The 20,680-nt window shown below is 45.1% G+C and overlaps 1 protein-coding gene and 1 pseudogene across 1 annotated transcript in view; one reads left to right on the top strand and one right to left on the bottom strand.

Moving 5' to 3' along the window:
• LOC126482073 (uncharacterized) overlaps positions 1-20,680 on the top strand; it is a 193,726-nt gene that overhangs the window by 111,092 nt on the left and 61,954 nt on the right. The gene's annotated exons all lie outside the window — the stretch shown is intronic.
• LOC126482488 (5S ribosomal RNA) lies at positions 19,874-19,991 on the bottom strand (annotated as a pseudogene).

Raw genomic sequence — 20,680 nt, forward strand, 5'->3', positions numbered from 1 at the left:
CGCGTAGACCGTATAGCCCGCAGAGACTTTCCTTTGCTTTTATTTAATCGATTTATGTTGTTCACAAATTGCAACGCCTCCTAATCTTTCCAAGCAAATTAGGGCCAATAGGCATGGTGTTTTACAAATGACCTTTTGATCAAAAAGCGATTCTGGTAGCTGGAGTCCAAAGTTAATCATGCCTCTTGCGTTTTTATGGCTATATTTCCATAGCAACTTTCATCCTCTGACAAATACTTCTTTATATCTAACGTGGATGTAAAATACCAATTTTCACAAATTTAGCTTTAAAACTTTTTAATGTAACGAAATACTTTGTAATAAAATTTTCATCCCCTATCGCGCTACTTAGCTGCTGAATTTCCAGAAACACGGAAACACATATTTTTTAAAATTCTAACTGAGAAGTCAAACACCAATTCTCACAGGTGTAGCCTTAAAATTCTATAATAGTTCTTTAGTAATGATTTATTTAAAAAAAACTTTCGCCTACTATTTTATCCCCTTAGCGGTTGAATTTCCAAAAATGCTGAAACACGTAGTTCTTTGTTTTCTGAGTGAGAAACCATATACTAGTTTTCCTAGTTTCAGATCCAAAGTTTCCTTAAAAGCGACATACTTTCAAAACCCCTTTCGTCCCATGTTTCGTCCCCTTTGGAGTGGAATTTCGGACAATTTCTTCTTAGACGATGCCTACAGTACAAGATCCACACACTCCAGAACTTCCAGTTTCTGTCCTTAGCGGTTTGGGCTGGGCGATGATGGGTCAGTGAATCTGTCTGATCCTATTTCACCCCCTTAGGGGTTGAATTTCCAAAAACAGTGAAACACATATTTTTTTTCTTCTAACTGAGAATCCAAATTTAAACTTTCATGGATTTAGCTTTAAAAAAGTTTTAATAATAAAGGGTTTTCATAATAAATCTCATCCCCTATGTCACCCCTTTAAGGATTCAATTTCCAAAAACAGTTAAACACTTATTTTTTATTTCTAACCAAGAACTCAAGACACAGCTTCAACAATGCTTTACTAATTCGTTAATAATTATATATTTTCAGAAAAAGCTTTCAGCCACTAACGACCGCAACAGGGTTAAATTTCCAAAAAGGCTGAATCACGGACTTCTTTATTTCTGAACAAGAAACTAAATATCAATTTTCGTAGGTCTAGCTTCAAAATTACCTTAATAGTGACATTTTTCAGAATAACCCTTCGTCCCCTACTTCACCACCTTACAGTTGGAATTTCGATAAATCGCTTATTAAACGACGTCTACAGTGTAAAGTCTACACCCTCTCCAAATTTCTATTCTTAGTGGTTTGGGCTGGGCGATAATGAGTGAGTGAATCGGAACATTGCCTTTTATGTACAGAAATTAGTTTGTAATTAAGGGCTTTTTTATTTTTGCTAATCGCTTCCACTAACCACATTCATCAATAGGAAACATATACAAATTTTCTGCCTTCCACCGATATACCTGAGGAAGTAGTGGTTGGAATATGCAGACAAGCGTTTTGTCGAGTTGATGCGCTCACGACCGCTGTAAGTTCACTGTCAAAGAAAATCTGTTCCAAGCAATTTCTAGGCTACGCCACCAGCAGTTACGAGAGCGAATCTAATTATTATTGTAAATTTGTACTAATGAAGCTAAAAATGTGCCAATATCCTGGATGCTGCTCTTCGCAGTAGTTATATGTTGGATCTAGGGATTACTTCTAACAAACGACGAAACTGGTTGTCTTAATAATTCCAGAAAATGACCCGATGGTGTATTTCTGCATTGTACACTGCGTTACTAAAAATGTGAACCACCCAGAGGACATGGTCGGATGTCAATGTAACTTATTGCCATCAGAGGGTATGTAAATGATTAGAGTTTTAATGCCTTGTAGACTACCTGGATCCATGGCTTCATGGGGTTTGCCGCACACATGAACCCTAGAAACTGCTCCTACAAAAACGGGACTCTTATTGAAACATCCCCTTAGAAAAATTTATGAATGACAGTGCTGGAAAAACTCTTACGTTATTAGATTTTCAAACAGCTGAGCAAAACTGAACGTACTCAGACATTTCTCTCTTTACTTATTCTGATCAACACTAAACTGACTCACAATATTTTTAGCGCATCGCAATCTGACTTTCAAAAAACACTACAAAAGAATGGCCCTGACTAACAATAACCTATACCTTTCATGAATCACTTACCTCACAAAAATTTTCGTTACTCGAACTACTGCAATACAGCAAGCGCCAATACTACCAGCTAAATAAAAGATTCTAACTACTGAACGCTCTAGCTACTGATAGATATAATTAGCAAATGAAAGATTTCGATAGAGAACAAACAATGTGTTTACCTTAAAAGTGTTCAAAAGTCATAATATAAATATCAGTTCATGACATGCAGTCTTACAAATTTACTGTCTCTGACGGACACACGTCCAGATCGTCCGCTCTCAAAACTCTGGCATCTCTCTCCCCACATTCAACACTGCTGGCGGCTCACCTCCAACTTCGCAAGGCTACGCTTTGTTCACATCCAACTGACGAGCACCACAATAGCAAATATTCCAACAATGCAAACCAGCCACAGAATGCACACAGTACAGTCAGTGATTTTCACACAGAGCGAAAAAGTGGTTCAAATGGCTCTGAGCACCATGGGACTTAACATCTATGGTCATCAGTCCCCTAGAACATAGAACTACCTAAACCTAACTAACCTAAGGACAGCACACAACACCCAGTCGTCACGAGGCAAAGAAAATCGCGGACCCCGCCGGGAATCGAACCCGGGAACCCGGGCGTGGGAAGCGAGAACGCTACCGCACGACCACGAGCTGCGGACACATAGAGCGTTACGTGGCGTTACCAACATAAAAACCTAAACACCCTACTTACAGTATGAGCGTGCCATGGTTTTCCAGTCGCCTAGGGTTCGACCGATATTGTGATGAGCCCATGAGAAACGCTACAGGCGATGTCGTGCTGTTAGCATAGGCACTTGCGTCGGTCTTCTCCTGTCTCAGCTCATTAACGCCAAATTTCGCCGCACTGTCCTAACTGATACGTTGGTCGTTCCACATTGATTTCCGGGGATTTCTTCACGCAGTGTTGCTTGTCTGTTAGCAATGACAACTCTACGTAAACATTGCTGCTCTCGGTCGTTACGTGTAGGCCGTCGGTCACAGCGCTGTTCGCGGTGAGAGGTAGTGCCTGAAATTTGGTATTCTCGCCACGCTCTTGACGCTGTGGATCTCGGCGTATTGAACTCCCTAAAGATTTCCGAAATGAAATGACCGATGCGTCGCGCTCCAACTACCATTCCGCTTTCGAAGTCTGTTAATTCCCGTAATGAACTCGGACATATCTTCACATAAATCACCTGAGTAGAAATGACAGCTCTTACGCTACACTACGCAAATTCACGGAGCATCGTAGTCCGGTGTGTTGTAGGGTGAGCGGATCACGCCTTTCCTACTTCTGCCTGGGTGTGTTGGAAGTTGTCCTCTCGCCGGAATCTTCCTCACGGTTACGTTTCTTCTTCTACTTCATCTGGCTCATGTTGCCGCGTGCCTTCACTCCAGCAACAGGTCTGGCCGCCTTGTGGTCGGGTGCCAGTGCACTTGGTTTCCCAAGATGCGTATAAGGTCGTTCTCTGACATCCGGGCGGCCGCGTAAAAACGATGTGCGCCTGCCGGAATCGGTGCTTGAGCAGGGGGACTCCTGCTGCTCTGTGGAGTTCTCCGGTGCTGAAGTCTCGTGGCAGGTGAAGCGCTAACCTAAGCGCCCTGTTCTGGACCGTCTGCAGCTTTGCGATGGACGAGTCGGCCGCGTTGCCCCACACCGCAGCAGCGTACTCTAACACAGGCCTGATGAGTGTCAGGTACAGAGTTATGCCACAGTGTGGGGGCAGGGTCGTCGCTGGGTTTATTCAGGGGTACAACAAGCGCAATCTGCCAAGCGCTTTACCTCTTACTTCCCTGATGTGCGCCTTCCACGTCAGGCGCCGGTCCAGAGTGACGCCTAGGTAGCATCCGGTGTTCGACCATGGGATGGGGAATGACAGCTCCGCCCTTTTATACCTTGTGTCCGCGATATGTATATGTGCATGTCGGTATCCCATAACTTATATCACCTTACCGTATGTGCGTATGAAGTTTAAATTTGTAACTTCTTACCCAACAGTGACAGAAAGCCTGTATCGTGCTTACTCATTTTGTGCACTGATTTACCCTTGGTCGCGTAATCTAGTGCATCGCATTTAGCGAGGTGCGCTGTCGCCTCGGCCACACAACGTATCCCCCGCGTGACTCGCCAGCTCTGGCGAGCGCTGCCAATGTCGGGATTTGTGCTGGGCGGATCCGCCGCCCGCGGCCGTGTAATTGTCGCTTTCCTGCCCCGCACCATTTACATAATAACGCTTCGCCCCCTGCCCTCTCTCTCCAGCCACAGCCACCCCCTCCTCTCTCTTTTTTTTTGTCCTCCCCCGCAGAGCTCTTTATTGTACCGGTGGGATTTAGAGCCGCGAATTACCACGCGCTGTCGCCGCGCTCTTTCCGCACCGGTTACTGCGTCTGCGGTCGGCACACGCGGCGGAAAACGGCCCTCGCGCGCGATAACGCCTCCCCGTGGCAGTGGCAGCGGGCGCGTCGACGGCTGCGTCTCGCCTGACAAACGGCCCGGCGCGGCCCGGCCCGCTCGCTCGCTGCCAATAGCGCAGCTGTTTTATTAGCGCCGCGTCGACGCCCGAACAAAAAGGAATGAAAAAGAGGGGGCATGCGGGGCAGCGGAACAAAAAGCCGCCCCTGTGACCTGGCACCGTTATTAACGATTAATTTCGAATCGTCAGACTTGAATCCTTCGGCGTCGGGCGGTATTTTTCGGGTCAGCGCGATTTACTCTTGTTTTACGCGGCTACGCGTAAACTATGAAGCCTGCCGGAGTTTAACAGGCTCGCCCGCGCCGTGTATTGGCTACTATAAAAACGCAGCTTCCCTCTGGCGTTGGTTCCGTGTACCACCCGCGACTCTCATGAACCGGGAATCAAACTGCTTCGGATTCATTTTTAACATCATTTGACTAATCACCAGCGCCGTGTATGAGAACAGGTTGTAATTTTTCCTCCTGTCTATGTAATTATGTAGTTCTCAATTCGTTCGAGCAATCAATCATTCGTAATAGGAAACACAATCATAGCTCAGTCACTCAAAATGATTCAGAAATTTTACTTGTTAGAATGAAATCAGGCGATGATTCTTCTTCTCTGCAGGCTCGTACTTTGCGGCAGTCTGCTAATCTGTACAAATAAAATGCCTCGTATTTTTGGGAGCGTTGTATAATCAGTCGGGAAACCTCAGATCAAGCGGATATTTGGCTTTGATGAAGTTTAACCTTCCGAAGAAGTAATGGAGCTCTTGGATTATTAAATGCAGGTTCGTATCCAGTCTTTCGGAAGTTCCCTTCTAATGAACAACTACGCAATATATCGATGAATATCATTAATTCTCAAATGTCAAATACACACCTTTTGTATGAAGGAACAATATATATATATATATATATATATATATATATATATATATATATATATATATATTTCCCTTTTAATCGTACAATTTCGTATCAGTTATCTTTTGTCATAAATCGCAATATTCACATTACAATTCTTCAAACAAAGCTCAGGCTAATCGGCACGAAGACCATTTCGGAAGCTTTTTTTTAACAACCACCAGAGAGAGTACTACAAAGAATAATTATACGCTCATGGCATACCTATTGTATGAAACTACTTTGTGCATGGATTCTGCGAGTATGAAGATAGAAAATTAGTCAACGTCATTGAAGGGTAGAATTGTATCAGAATAATTCATCGAATATAAAGAGATATTACAAGGTAACATTTTATTTTGATAATGGGGTGCGTAAGTGGATAAAGGTACCAAGCCCATTTAGAGAGTGGTTATAATTAAAGTGCTGCTATTCCACAGAGGTCCAGTGTCGGCTGTAATTTTCATATGGCAGCGGAACTTGGTAGATATGTTAATGCGTTAGGGTGGAACAGATTCACGGTGTATAAACATTAGTTCCAATTTTGGCCACCGGGTACGGATCTGGCGCTGTGAATGGAAGAAAGACTTTTAGAAATGTTTCCATATATAACGGGCAGAAAAGGTCAAAACCTTGATCCCTGACGCCGACAGTCTTCAAGCGGAACTGGAACACCGCAAAAAGTATTTCTGAAGAATGGCTTTTCAACTAGGCAAGTGAACGGAGTGATACAAACCTACAAACGACGGAACAAGGAAGAGGAAGAGGCCTTCAGATCGACTGCTTATCTACCATTTATTGGGAATATTTCTTCACAAATAGGCAGAATATTGAGGAAGTATAAAGTGAGAGTCATCTTTCGCCCTCCTTCCAAAATTTCATCACTAGTGGGATCCGTTAAAGACGACCTAGGCCTGCGTAAATCAGGTGTTCACAAAATTACGGGGGATTGCGGCAAACCATATATGGGGCAAACAACACGAACTGTGCAAGAACGCATTGTGGAACACCAACGGCATACTCGCCTTCTCCAACCAACCAAGTCCGCAATCGCCGAACATTGTATTTCCACAGACCATGCCATAAATTACAACGACACAAAAATTTTGGCCAATACATCAAACTTTTGGAGCTCGATTATCAATGAATCTGTGGAAATAATTAGTCTGACAATGAGACTCTCATCAGTCGAGATAGCGGTTATCAGCTAAACTCTGCTTGGAATCCTGTTATAGAGAAACTTCGTCGTCGACGTAGTTATCTGCACAAAGACGAAAATCGACCTGATATCGATACGCCAAGCTTTCACTGTGGAGGGAGCGAGGCGCAGCGCACGATGTTGTTATGAACGCGCACTGAGTAGCGCATGCGCAATGTCACCTCAGTATGGCTTTAAATAGCAGAGCTCAGCGCGTACAGTGGTACTCACCTGAAGACTCTGCGCCGGAATATCGTGGCAGGACGTTACTGTCACCCGGCAGTTCAGCCGTGTATTTATTGAACAAGGTCAAACAAGTCAGAAAGGCATAATGCTGATATTATTATTGACCACCGTTTACACAATTTGTTCAGTATGAGCACCGGAGACAAAAAAAAATGGTTCAAATGGCTCTGAGCACTATGGGACTTAACTTCTAAGGTCATCAGTCCCCTAGAACTTAGAACTACTTAAACCTAACTAACCTAAGGACATCACACACATCCATGCCCGAGGCAGGATTCGAACCTGCGACCGTAGCGGTCACGCGGTTCCAGACTGTAGCGCCTTTAACCGCTTGGCCACACCGGCCAGCGCACCGGAGACGTCGGTGAGATTCTGTATCCGTAAAACGACGTGATCAATAGTTGCCCGCAACAGTTTGTGTGTAATCTGAGCAACGTCTTCCTTTATACTGTCCTTCAGATCAGGTGGGCACCGAACGCGTCCCTGGTAGACACTTTCTTTCAGATATTTCCAGAGCCAACGTCACATAGGTTCAGATACGGTGATCTTGCAGGCCACACATCTGTAAAACTTCTGGAGGTACCACGTTCGTGGAAGATTGCATTAAGCAGATCTTTAACTGGGCGAGCTGTACTAAGTGCTGGTCCATCTTGCATGAAAACAGAGGTTTCTGTACAGTTGCGCTATTCCAAAGCAGCAATCACACGCTGTACAAGGATGCCTCGATAACGTGCGGATGCCATGGTATAGCTAATATGTCTTCTGGGTGCGTGCTCTTCAAAGAAGAACGAACAGGGAATAACTGTGCTTATAAATCCACACCACACTGTCATATACGGCGAGTACCATGACTCTTCGAGCACAACACGTGGTTTAACAGTACCTCAAATTCGGTAATTCTGTGCATTCACTGCACCCTGTAGTGTAAAATATGCCTCGTCACACCATAGAATATTGCCTGGCCACACGTTATCAGCTTCGATACGTACCAGAAACCGAAGGGCAAATTCAGAATGTTGCTGCAGAGCATGAATGCTGCACCGTCTGAACATTGTACATGTGCCAGCGTAATATAGATAGCAAAACCTTCCGTATTGTTGCCCATTGGATGGAAAATTCTCGTGACACTCCATGAGCACTAGCGCTATCCAGGTCACGTACTGCATGATCAGTTACAGCAATACCAACGTCGTTAATAACTCCACTAGGATAGGACGACCTCCTCTTCCAGTTGCCACACCAAGCTCATCCGCGTTTTCAAATTTGATTATAATCTTCTTTAGACTTTTTAATGACATTGGGCCACTCCTCAGACCTTTCAGTCGGTGATGCTCTCAATGTAGCACTGTAATTTGCGCTGTTCACATAAGACAATTTCACGAACTGCGCACGGTCTCTTTTCTCGGTAGCCATATCGTTCACTCACGTCATGGCTTGTCAAACAGCAGCGTGGATGTCATACCGTCATAAAAACAGTACACAGTGTCAGATTTGCACCCGGTGGCCAAATTTTTGAACCAATTTGTTTGCAATAAAGTAGATACCACATTAACGTATACGTATATCCATCGTTTTTCGGCGCCATAGATAATGACAGGCCACAGTGTACCTCTGTGAGTAACTGCACTTGAATGGTAAACATCCAGTATGGAAAATGAGGTGAGACATGGCTTCGGAGAGTGTGAAGACATGCACAAGTCGGTTGGGACGATGTGTTAGAGAGTTTTGAATTTCTTTCTTTAATTTAGCGGGACAGTCCAAGTTTAAAATTGCGCCTGAGTGTTTAACGGAACGTGCACGTGCCTCTTGTGAAGACAGCTGTTGTGATCTTGGAAAGCGGAGCTGTACACAGCATGCTCATCATGAGGATGTATGAGAAACGTCAACACTTGGCCGTAGAGGGTGGTAAATAAACACGCTCGTTGCTGTTCACTGTCATGTCAATGAGTAGGACCAAGTAATGGTACGTAATACAGCCCCAGAATATTCAGAACCACCTATGGACTGAACTGTGCCAGGCTGACTGCCTCATTGGGGCGTCGGTGCTTTCGGCGTCTCGCATCATTTGAAGCGCAAGGCAAAATATCACCTTTTCGGATCATACAACACGCCTCTAATTGGTTACTGTTCAGTTTCTGTGTTGCTGGCCCACTGAAGCGTACGGATAGAGTGGCTCCATTGATAGTCTCTTTTGGTGGCATTTTCCAAAAAATTAAAGCTGTTTACAATTATAGTATTAAGTGTACATTACATTAATAACATTTTTGTAACTTTTCCTATGACGCTATATGCGGAAACGTACATTAATTCTAAGTTATGTTTGTTCTCGTACTGGTGTATTTTAAAGTGTTGAAGTTGCCAATTTCGTGGCGTCTGCGAATATACACTTGTCTCAATCCGAATTCCGATAATTCCGTATTACCACCTGATATTTATGGCCTGTCGATAGCAGGGTTACAAGGGCTAAGTGGAGCTAGTCATTCTGAGGCTGATGTGGGTCAGGGAACGACTCCGTCTACGGCGTTATTAACGAATCACGCCAATGCCGGTTCTGAATAATACGTGGTAGTCACGGAAACGCTAAATATGGTACCATGAGTCGGGAATCGAGCGGGCGATCACCAGAATAGGAATCTAGCATTTCTACGGGCGATGTCTTCAATGGGATCCATGTATAAGAATTCTTTTTCTCCACCATTAGCGTCATATGGAATTTCTTAAGTTTCGTAACGCTGCACAAAGCAGGAAGCTTTTTCTCCGTTTTAAAATTTTGGAAACTTCAGCTACCACGTGAACGTCAGGCCGTTGCGACATAATAGCAGGAACTATCTTTACTTCCCTTAGTACTTAACCATGATCAGGTTTTTCCACCAAATTACACGTTTAGAAATCAGCAAGCCACGAGGCAGTGGATGGTTCAGCCTACTTCGCGCCAATTTAAGCGATTGTCTGTTCTATTCCATTCAAATATGTAGCTAGGGGAAAATGACTGTCACAATTCGGTACGATCCCCAGTCTTTTAGTTTCTTATTTTCATGATATTTATACGAGATATACGAAACTAGCAGCATAACCATCGTACAGTCTCCATCGAATGTAGATTCTCTAGTTTCACTCACTTATTTTGCGAGTAAAACGCTGCTCTCTTCTAGATATTGCTATTTGAGTCAAATGGTTCAAATGGCTCTGAGCACTATGCGACTTAACGTCAAGGTCATCAGTCGCCTAGAACTTAGAACTAATTAAACCTAACTAACCTAAGGACATCACACACACCCATGCCCGAGGCAGGATTCGAACCTGCGACCGTAGCGGTCGCTCGGCTCCAGACTGTAGCGCCCAGAACCGCACGGCCACTCCGGCCGGCGCTATTTGAGTCCTCCGAGATTCTATGTTACAATTTCGTATGGGCTATAACTCCTAGGTGAGATCTTGGCAAAGAATCTAAAACCTTGTTCACGTTCTGGCGTAGGTAAATGTGTTACTAGCTAGTAGTTTCTGTGATATGATCAAAGCAAAGAAATTCCAGTTTGGCGAAAACTTCAATGCTGTTTTTGCACAGAGCTGGACATCAAGGATAGGAAGGATATTCGGCCAAAATTGTTTTGTGTTTAGTTTCAGAAAAAAATGAAGAATCAGAATTGAAGCAACCAGTGGTTTATTCATACGAAACATGGGCTAATATACATTACACTTTAAATAATGCCGTCAAAGAGTGCGACGAATATTGTCAAACAGACGAACCGGTCAATATTTACTTGTGCTACGTAGTACATTGATTTATGGACGTGTAACGTGCTGGAAAACTCCACTTGTAGGACACTGAGGTTACTGCCTCCTGTCCAAGCTCCTCTAGCTAAACACGTCGATGCTGGAACCATGGCCAGGTCTTCACTTATCTTCGCTGGGTAATGAAAAGGAGGGTGTTCTCCGCAGTGAGCTATCATGTAAGGATGGTATAATAGGCCGAAATCGCGATATTCAATAAATAGGTTAAATAATTTGCATGAAGCTGAGACACGGTGAGGCTGTTGAATGTGTGTGTGTGTGTGTGTGTGTTTGTGTGTGCGTGTATTCGTTCGACTGACTTCACTTAAACAAGGAAAAGCGAAACTGAAAACGGCAGTCGTGCTTTATCGACGGCAGCCCCACAATACGTGGGATTTTCGCAAAGCCACGCCAGTGTAGCGTTTAAGTGTTGCCGTAACGCTATCCGACGGCCAGCAGGGGAGATGCGCCGTATCTACCGCCATGGTTAGCTTTTATGGCTGCAGCGTTCTTTACGAGCCGTTCAAAATGGTTCAAATGGCTCTGAGCACTATGGGACTTAACATCTGAGGTCATCAGTCCCCTAGAACTTAGAACTACTTAAACCTAACTAACCTAAGGACATCACACACATCCATGCCCGAGGCAGGATTCGAACCTGCGACCGTAGCAGTCGCGCGGTTCCGGACTGCGCGCCTAGAACCGCTAGACCACCGCGGCCGGCTTACGAGCCGTGGTCTGGACTTCTCGCTCTGAGAGCATCCAATCCTCCTCCCCCCTCCTCCCCCCCCCCCACCGCCACCTCTTCCCCCGTCACCGAATCCTGTATCCTGTCCATTGCGATTGAAAGTGTCGCTGTTAAACCGGATTCAGTTACTGTCTACTGCAGGTGTATATCCAGAGTTCATGTATGAGGAAGGGGGGGGTCTATGTCACTGTGTCAGTCTCTCTCTTCTCTCGCTCCTCCCCCGAAGAAAAGTAACTTGCCATAACCACCACATTTATCTGTCAGAAAAGCCTTTGATGTTAAGGATTCATAACATTAAAATGTATAAACCATTATAAAGTAATAATAATAAAAAGCTTATATATAATTTACCCATTTATTGGGACGATCTATGTTTGCAATTTGTAACACTACAGCATCTCGCTTGATATGAATTACACTGAAACGCCAAAGAAATTGGTGTAGACATGCGTATTCGAATACAGTGCAATGTAAACAGGCAGAATACGGCGCTGCGGTCGGAACGCCTGTATAACACAACGAGTATCTGGCGCAGTTATTACATCGGTTACTTCTGCTACAATGGCAGGTTATCAAGATTTAATTGAGTTTGAACGTGGTGTTATAGTCGGCGCACGAGCGATGGGACACAACTTTTCCTAGGTAGCGATGAAATGAAGATTTTCCCGTACGACCATTTCATGAGTGTACCGTGAATATCAGGAATCCGGTAGAACATCAAATCTCCGACATAGCTGCGGCCGGAAAAAGATCCTGCAAGAACGGGACCAACGACGACTGAAGAGAATGATTCAACGTCACAGAAGTGCAACCCTTCCGCAAATTGCTACAGATTTCAATGATGGACCATTAACAAGTATCAGCATGCGAAGCATTCAAAGAAACATAATCGATATGGGCTTTCGGAGCCGAAGGCCCACTGGTGTATCCTTGATGACTGCACGACACAAAGCTTTACGCCTCGCCTGGGCCCGTCAACGACGAATGGAAACACGTTGCCTGGACCGACGAGTCTCAAATTCTATCGAGCGAATGGGTATGTACGGTTATGTTGACAACCTCATAATCCATGGACCTTGCATGCCAGCAAGGGACTGTTCAAGCTGGTGGAGGCTCTGTAATGGTTTGGACTGTGCGGAGTTGGAGTGATATGGGGCCCCTGATACGTCTAGATACGACTCTGACAGGTGACACGTACATAATGGTCCTGTGTGATCACCTTCATCCATTCATGTCAATTGTGCATTCCGACGGACTTGGGCAATTCCAGCAGGACAGCGTCACACCCCGCAGCCTCACAGAATTGCTACAGACTGCCTCCAGGAACACTCTTGCGAGTTTAAACACTTCCGCTGGCCACCAAATTCCCCAGACATGAACATTATCTGGGATGCCTTGCAACGTGCTGTTCAGAAAAAATCTCCACCTCATCGTACCCTTACTGATTTATGAACTGCCCTGCAGGATTCATGGTATCGATTTCCTCCAGCACTACTTCAGACATTAGCCGAGCCCACACCACGTCGTGTTCCTGCATTTCTGCGTGTTCGTGGGGCCGCTACACGATATTAGGCAGGGGGGCTGTGTTGGGTTATTTTGGGGGAAGAGACCAAACAGCGACGTCATCGGTCTCATCGGATTAAGAATGGATGGGGAAGGAAGTCGCCCGTGCCCTTTCAAAGGAACCATCCCAGCATTTGCCTGGAGTGATTTAGGGAAATCACGGAAAACCTAAATCAGGATGGCCAGACGCGGGATTGAACCGTCGGCCTCCCGAATGAGAGTCCAGTGTGCTACCACTGCGCCACCTCGCTCGGTATATTAGGCAGGTGTACTAGTCCGAAGTTAATTTTACGTCTTAAGATATCTCATTGTTAAGACTGATCTACTGTGTTCTGTTTGCGAAGAGTACTCCGATCCGGCCGGTCCCGGCGGAGGTTCGAGTCCTCACTCGGGCATGGGTGTGTGTACTTGTCCTTAGGATAATTTAGGTTAAGTAGTGTGTAAGCTTAGGTACTGATGACCTTAGCAGTTAAGTCCCATAAGATTTCACACACACAGTACACCGATCGAAGTACACAACTAGTGTATTATTACGTACACTCATATTTTATTCATCAGGCGGCAGTGCAGAACCGGAAACCAAGAAACACGGCGTCAACCTGGCCATGGGAAAGGAAGAACAACAATTGCACCTAGAACAACAGGTGTCGTCCTGCATCCAACGTCCTAATTTAGATCTACGAAAGATTCGAATGAGTTCAGCATTGCTAGCCACTGCTGGGTAAAATACATCTTCCCGTGGTGACACACGCTGAACCATGTTTAGGAGCCCCGAGGAAAGTAACGGTTCCCTCAGGTTTGGAAAGCGGAGGCAGTGACCGAGTGACAGGGAAGGCAGACTTAGGGTCTGGTGGGCACGTGAAGCGTGCCGCCAGCGGTGACACGCGTGTGTGAGTGTGGGCTGCCCGCCTCTCGGCTTTGTTGCTTCCACGGCCCCTCAGGAACAGCGGAACCGGCGCGGCGGGCCGTGTGCCACCGTACGTAACGGCGCCAGCCGGCCGTGGTGCGGCGGTCGCCACTTAGCGCCTCGCCTGTCTGAGAGCTCGAGGGCATCGCTCTGCTGCCCCGCACAGCTCTCAGCAGCTTCCTGCCTGCTTATGAGCACACTCACTGCTGCTGCTGCTGCTGCTGTTTAAAAGCTAACATATTATAAAACGGGAGTAGCGACGTTTAAGAGTGTATACACACATCAAAAAAGTTTTGCATCACATCGGTTCCGAGAGTTTCGGGATCTATACAGAAAATTGGCATAAAGATAAACGTAAACATCATTTCCCCCCTTTTTATTGCTCATGAAAACCACACATTGCATGTTGTACCACCATACAACGAGACCTTCAGAGGTAATAGTCCAGATTGCTGTACACATCGGTACCTCTAATACCCAGTAGCACGTCCTCTTGATTTGATGCATGCCTGTATTCATCGTGGCTTACTATCCACAAGTTCATCAAGACACTGTTGGTCTCGACTGTCCGACTCCTCAACGGCGATTCGGCGTAGATCCTCAGAGTAGTTGGTGGGTCACGTCGTCCATAAACAGCCCTTTTTAATCTATCCCAGGCATGTTCGATAGGGTTCATGTCTGGATAACATGCTGGCCACTCTAGTCGAACGATGTCGTTATCCTGAAGGAAGTCAATCACGGTGGGGCCGCGAATTGTCTTCCATGAAGACGAATGCTTCACCAATGTGCTGCCGATATGGTTGCACTATCGTACAGCCGTTACGGCGCCTTCCATGACCATCAGCGGCGTACGTCGGCCCCACATAGTGCCACCCCAAAACTGTAGGGAACCTCCACTTTGCTGCACCCGGATGACAGTGTGTCTAAGGCGTTCAGCCTGTCCGGGTTGTCACCAAACACGTCTCCGAAGATTGTCTGGTTGAAGGCATATGCTACAGTCATTGGTGAAGGGAATGTGAAGCCAATCCTGAGCGGACCACTCGGCATGTTGTTGGGCTCATCTGTACCGCGCTGCAGGTGTCGTGGTTGCAAAGATGGACCTCGCCATGACCGTCGGGAGTGAAGTTGCGCATCATGCAGCCTATTGCGCACAGTTTGAGTCGTAACACGACGTCCTGTCGCTGCACGAAGAGCATTATTCAATACGGTGGCGTTGCTGTCAGGGATCCTACGAGCCATAATCCGTAGGTAGCGGTCATCCACTGCAGTAGCAGCCCTTGGGCGGCCTGAGCGAGGCATGTCATCGACAGTTCCTGTCTCTCCGTTACTCCTCAAGGTCCGAACAGCACGGTTTTGGTACACTCCGAGACGCCTGGACACTTCCCTTCTTGAGAGCCCTTCCTGGCACAAAGTAACAATGTGGACGCGATCGAACCACGGTATTGACCATCTAGGCATGGTTGAACTACAGACAACACGAGCTGTGTACCTCCTTCCTGGTGGCTGTCGAACCCCTTTCTTCTAATAGGCGCTGCTCATGCATGGTTGTCTACATCTTTGGGCGGGGTTAGTGACTTCTATGAACAGTGAAAGGGACTGTGTCTGTGATACAATATCCACAGTCTACATCTACCTTCAGGAGTTCTGGGAACCAAGGTGATGCAAAACTTTTTTATAAGTGTGTATTTATTTCTTCTCTGATTCTGTACAGAACCTCCTCATACCTTACTTTATCAGTCCACCTAATTTTCAACATTCGTCTTTAGTGCTACATCTCAAACGCTTCGATTCTCTTCTGTTCCGGTTTTCCCACAGTCCATCTTTCACTGCCACACAATGGTGTGCTCCAAACGTTCATTCTCAGAAATTTCTTCCTCAAATTAAGGCCTGTGTCTGATACTAGCAGACTTCTCCTGTCCATTGCTAGTCTGCTTTTGATGTTCTGCTTGCATCGTTCATCATTGGTTATTTTGCCGCCTAGGTGGTAAAATACCTTAACTTCATTTACTTCGTGGCAATCAATCTTGATGTTAAGTTTCTCGTAGTTCTCATTTCTGCTACTCATCAGTACTTTCGTCTTTCTTCGATTTACTCTCAATCCTCATTCTGCACTGATTAGCTTGTTCATGCCATTTAGCAGATCATGTAATTCTTTTCCACTTTCACTCAGGATAGCTATGTCATCAGCGAATCGCATCATTGTTATCCTTTCACCTTGAATTTTAATTCCACTTCTGAACCTTTCTTTTATTTCCGTAATTGCTTCTTCGATGTACAAATTGAACAGTGGGGACGAAAGATTACATCCCTGTCTTACATCCTTTTTAATCTGAGCACTTCGATTTTGGTCATCCACTGTTATTAGTCCGTCTTGGCTCTTTTACATATTGTACATTACTTGTCTCTCCCTATAGCGTGCCCCTATTTTTCTCAGAATTACGAACATTTTGGAACATTTTACATTCTCGAACGCCTATTCCAGTTCGACAAATCCTATGAACGTGTCTTGATCTTTCTTAATCTTGCTTCCATTATCAATCACAATCTCAGAATTGCCTCTTTGATGCCTTTACCTTTTATAAAGTCAAACTGGTTGTCATCTAAAACATCCTCAGTTTTCTTTTCCTTTCTTCTGTATATTATTGTTGTCCGCATGGATGCATCAGATGTTGAGGTGATTGTGTAATAATCATCGCACTTGTCAGCTCTTGTAGTCTTCGGAATCGAGGTGGATGATATTATTTCGAAAGTCAGATGGTATGTCGGCAGACTCATACATTCTACGCACCAACCTGAATAGTCGGTTTGTTACCACTTTCCCCAGTATCGTATGAAATGTGGAAAGAATCGGTAATAGGTGTGATTCGCAGCAAGAAGAACTCGTTACAGTTCTACATGTGAGAGACATTAGTGTCCAACCAAACGTATCGCAAATTGCACCAACTACTTGTATGTCGAATGTCGATCAGGTTACAAAAGGACTCAGGTGGCTGATCGAGTTGTTTGGGTCGCCCTGAAAGTTTTTTTGACAGTGTTCAAATCAAACGATGTTGCCAGCGGCTGCAGGGTCATGGGCTGTCGACCAATGTTTTGATTGCTTCAGAAACGATGTGTTCTGTCTGAACCATTCTTGAGTTTATTTATTTCTCAATCGTGATTTCATGATCTGTGTCATTTCCAATTGAGAATACAGTACGTCGATACTTACTATATACTGTTACGAGAACATCATCCTCGGGTACAACCTTATTCACATTTTTCACTTCATTGTATACGAACAAAGAAATTCTTTCTCGTCGCTTGTATACAAGGAGCTCGTAAAACGTCATAAAATAACTTCTATCGAACATATTCCAAATTCACCACCTTTTTTACCACTGTAGCTGCGCTAGGTACGGCACTTGACATCTGAAGGTCTATGAATGACCGGCTACTGTGTACTTTAGTCGCAATCTTCTAAGAGCTGTGAGCGTCTAATCGCACCTTACATGGCGAGGGCTCGCTCTGGGTTCACGAACGCTAGGAATGTATCCTAATTTTTCTTCAGTCTGCTTTCCGTTACTAAGCCCAACATCTGAACTGCTTCTCTGTAATTTTACCCTTTCTAAAACTTAACTAATCTTTGCACATTACATCTTCAATTTTTATTTATATTTTTTTCTGGTTAGAATTTTACAAGTACGACGTGACACACTAATCACCAGATAGATTTGACACCTACGCGTCCCTCCTTTCGATCTCGTGAATTCTAAAAATTCGTTAGGACTTAACGGCCATAATAAAGGCATTTTAAAAATGTGCACAAAATAATTATTTCGTAATTATAAAGTAAGGTTCATCACAAAACGTGTTTTTTTCCTCTTCACCTGTTACCTATTCCATCTTGTTGTTAAAAATTACTATAGTTGCATTTGTATTTTTGCCCACCCCAAAACGTCTCATTGGGTATTTTGCACCAAAGCGTTCATCTTACCTGCGGCAATTACCTTCTTTTATGAGTGACGATACACACAGAAACGTGCGTTACTACAGTGTTCCCTGGCTTGCAGAATGATAAACTATCTGTATCGAACATTCGCTCCGCTGTATCTCATGCACTCGCTGATCCGTATCGAACGCGAACCATCTGCTTTGTACCAGACACTGGCAGAGAGCTACGCTGCCCCGCACCTTTGATGTTTGATGGGTGATCCATGCCACACGAGGCACGCTCATTACATCCCTGTGGGGAATTCGAGAAACAGATTCTCTCCACATATCCTTCTCAGTGAGTACTGATTTTTACGTTTCGAATAGGAAGCTGGGAGACGTGAAGGTACTACAGCGTGTACTGAAAGTAGCACGAGAACTTGAAATTATTTTTTATTTGAGATGTATGGTGATATTATCAGTTTGTTGTCTTTCCTCTTCTTGTTTCAACCCAAGTGGAAAACGTGGAAGCGGCTTTGTTATGTGACTATGTTAACTGTGGACTGTCGGAGGACACTAGTTGGTTATAAAACAAGCTGGTAAATATTCAGCACATGCATTTATATATAATGTCCAAGCTAAATACGAGGCCACGTGGCTGCAGCACAAATCTTACAAAAACAGGAACTGATTTAAGGTCAGTCTGGAAATCTGACGTGCTCTATAACGATTACAAAAGTGGCGAAAGATACCCTTCGTAGTTTCAAAATAAACGACGCCGCTCGATTAGGAGAGCCTTAAACACAATATGGATCGATTCACACGAATTTATTCTTGTCTCACACTATGTATCCCTCGTTCCTCCCAAGACAACATACTTGTAATGTATGAGTTAAAAATGGCTCTGAGCACTATGGGGCTTAACTTCTGAGGTCATCAGTCCCCTAGCTAGCCTAAGGACATCACACACATCCATGCCTGTGGCAGGATTCGAACCTACGACCGTATCGGTCGCGCGGTTCCAGACTGTAGTGCCTAGAACCGCTCGGCCATTTCGGCCGGCGTAATGCATGAGTGTTCGATATAACAAATCCAGATCTGCTGAAGACAGATTGGGTTTCAATATGACTCACTGGGTACAACAAAGTGAAGAATGTTAATCAGTTCTCTGTGTGGTACTTTCCAGTTTATAGTGAGTCTGCACGATGAGGGATCCGGACATCACATAACTTCGTAAAAAATGCTAATATGCCACACACAGCTTCCTTGGTCTTTGAACTTGCAGAGACGGGCTCATACTCATTTATTTTACGATGATTCCTGGTCCTAACTATAAATGGCATATTTGACGTGAAACAGGACCGACCAATGTCCCAGTTGTGCACCTCTGTTACTTGAAAGGTGCGGTAAGCAATAATATCTCTGCTACCAAAAGCCTCCAGTCCTGAAAGGGCCTTCACCTTAGCTCCAGGATACCGCACAATAGCAGCAATCATCCAATCATTACCATGTTGAGCTGTATCTTTCTGCTCCAGTGTAAAGTTGAGAACGTATTCGCAAAACACGGAAGCTCTTGCTGAACAGCTTGCGCTCCTAAATTACTAGCCGTGGTATCTTGTCAGAGGACCTATAGACCGTAAGAGATAACCGTTGACTATGTAAGTAATTTATCTGGAAAGACGGCGTCAGTGTGCCGGTGGGCAGGCAACAGCATTGGACGACGAACTGAGATGCCAGGCTACAAGAGGAGATTTAGGTGTTCTCGCCTGAGGTCTGTAAGCACTCCGTCTTCAGGTGACGAGTGGCCTACCGGGACCATCCGACCGCCGTGTCATCCTCAGGGGAGGATACGGATAGGAGAGGCGTGGGGTCAGCACACCGCTCTCCCGGTCGTTATGATGATGTTCTTGACCCAAGCCGCTACTATTCGGTCGAGGAGCTCCTCAATTGGCATCACGAGGCTGAGTGCACCCCGAAAAATGGCAACAGTGCATGGCGGCCTGGATGGTCACCCATCCAAGTGCCGACCACGCCCGACAGCGCTTAACTTCTGTGATCTCACGGGAACCGGTGTATCCACTGCGGCAAGGCCGTTGCCCTGAGGTCTATAAGGTCATTGGAAATATAGAAATTACCACGGCTAGCAATGTGGGAGCGCAAGTTGTTCAGCAAGGGCCGTCCGTGTTTTGCAGATACGTTCTCAACTTTACAATGGAGCAGAAAGATGCAGCTCAACATGGTAATGACTGGGTGACTGCTGCTATTGTGCGATATCCTGGAGATACAGTGAAGGCCGTCGCAGGACTGGTGGCTCTTAATAGTACAGATATTATTGCTTATCGCCCCTTTCAAGTAAACGAGTTTTACAACCGGGACATTGGTCGGTCCTATTTTACGTAAAAAGACCATTACCAAAGAACTTACAGCACAAGCAACCCCTGCATGTAACCGTACTCTAGTGAAGCAATCTCGCAAGAGTATGTTGGAGCGGCAGCAGTCGGTAATAGGGCTGATTAAGGCCGAGAGTAACTGACTGTTAGGGAGAATTGACATAATGTTCTCTCTAAAATATGTATAACTTGTGAAGGATAACAGACACTAATTAACAGAGAAACATTTGAAAAAATACTTTGACACGGAATGAAACAAACACAAACAGAAAGTCACTGACTACTGCAATGTGACGCTGAGAAGCAACACAAACAGATTGTGCAACACAGTAAAAATGAAATCGCGTTGAAAGAGACGAAAAAACAGAAACTTATTTACTTACAGAAGCGTATCAGC

This window comes from Schistocerca serialis, chromosome 5 (assembly GCF_023864345.2).
Source record: "Schistocerca serialis cubense isolate TAMUIC-IGC-003099 chromosome 5, iqSchSeri2.2, whole genome shotgun sequence".
In the NCBI taxonomy this organism is placed as follows: domain Eukaryota; kingdom Metazoa; phylum Arthropoda; class Insecta; order Orthoptera; family Acrididae; genus Schistocerca; species Schistocerca serialis.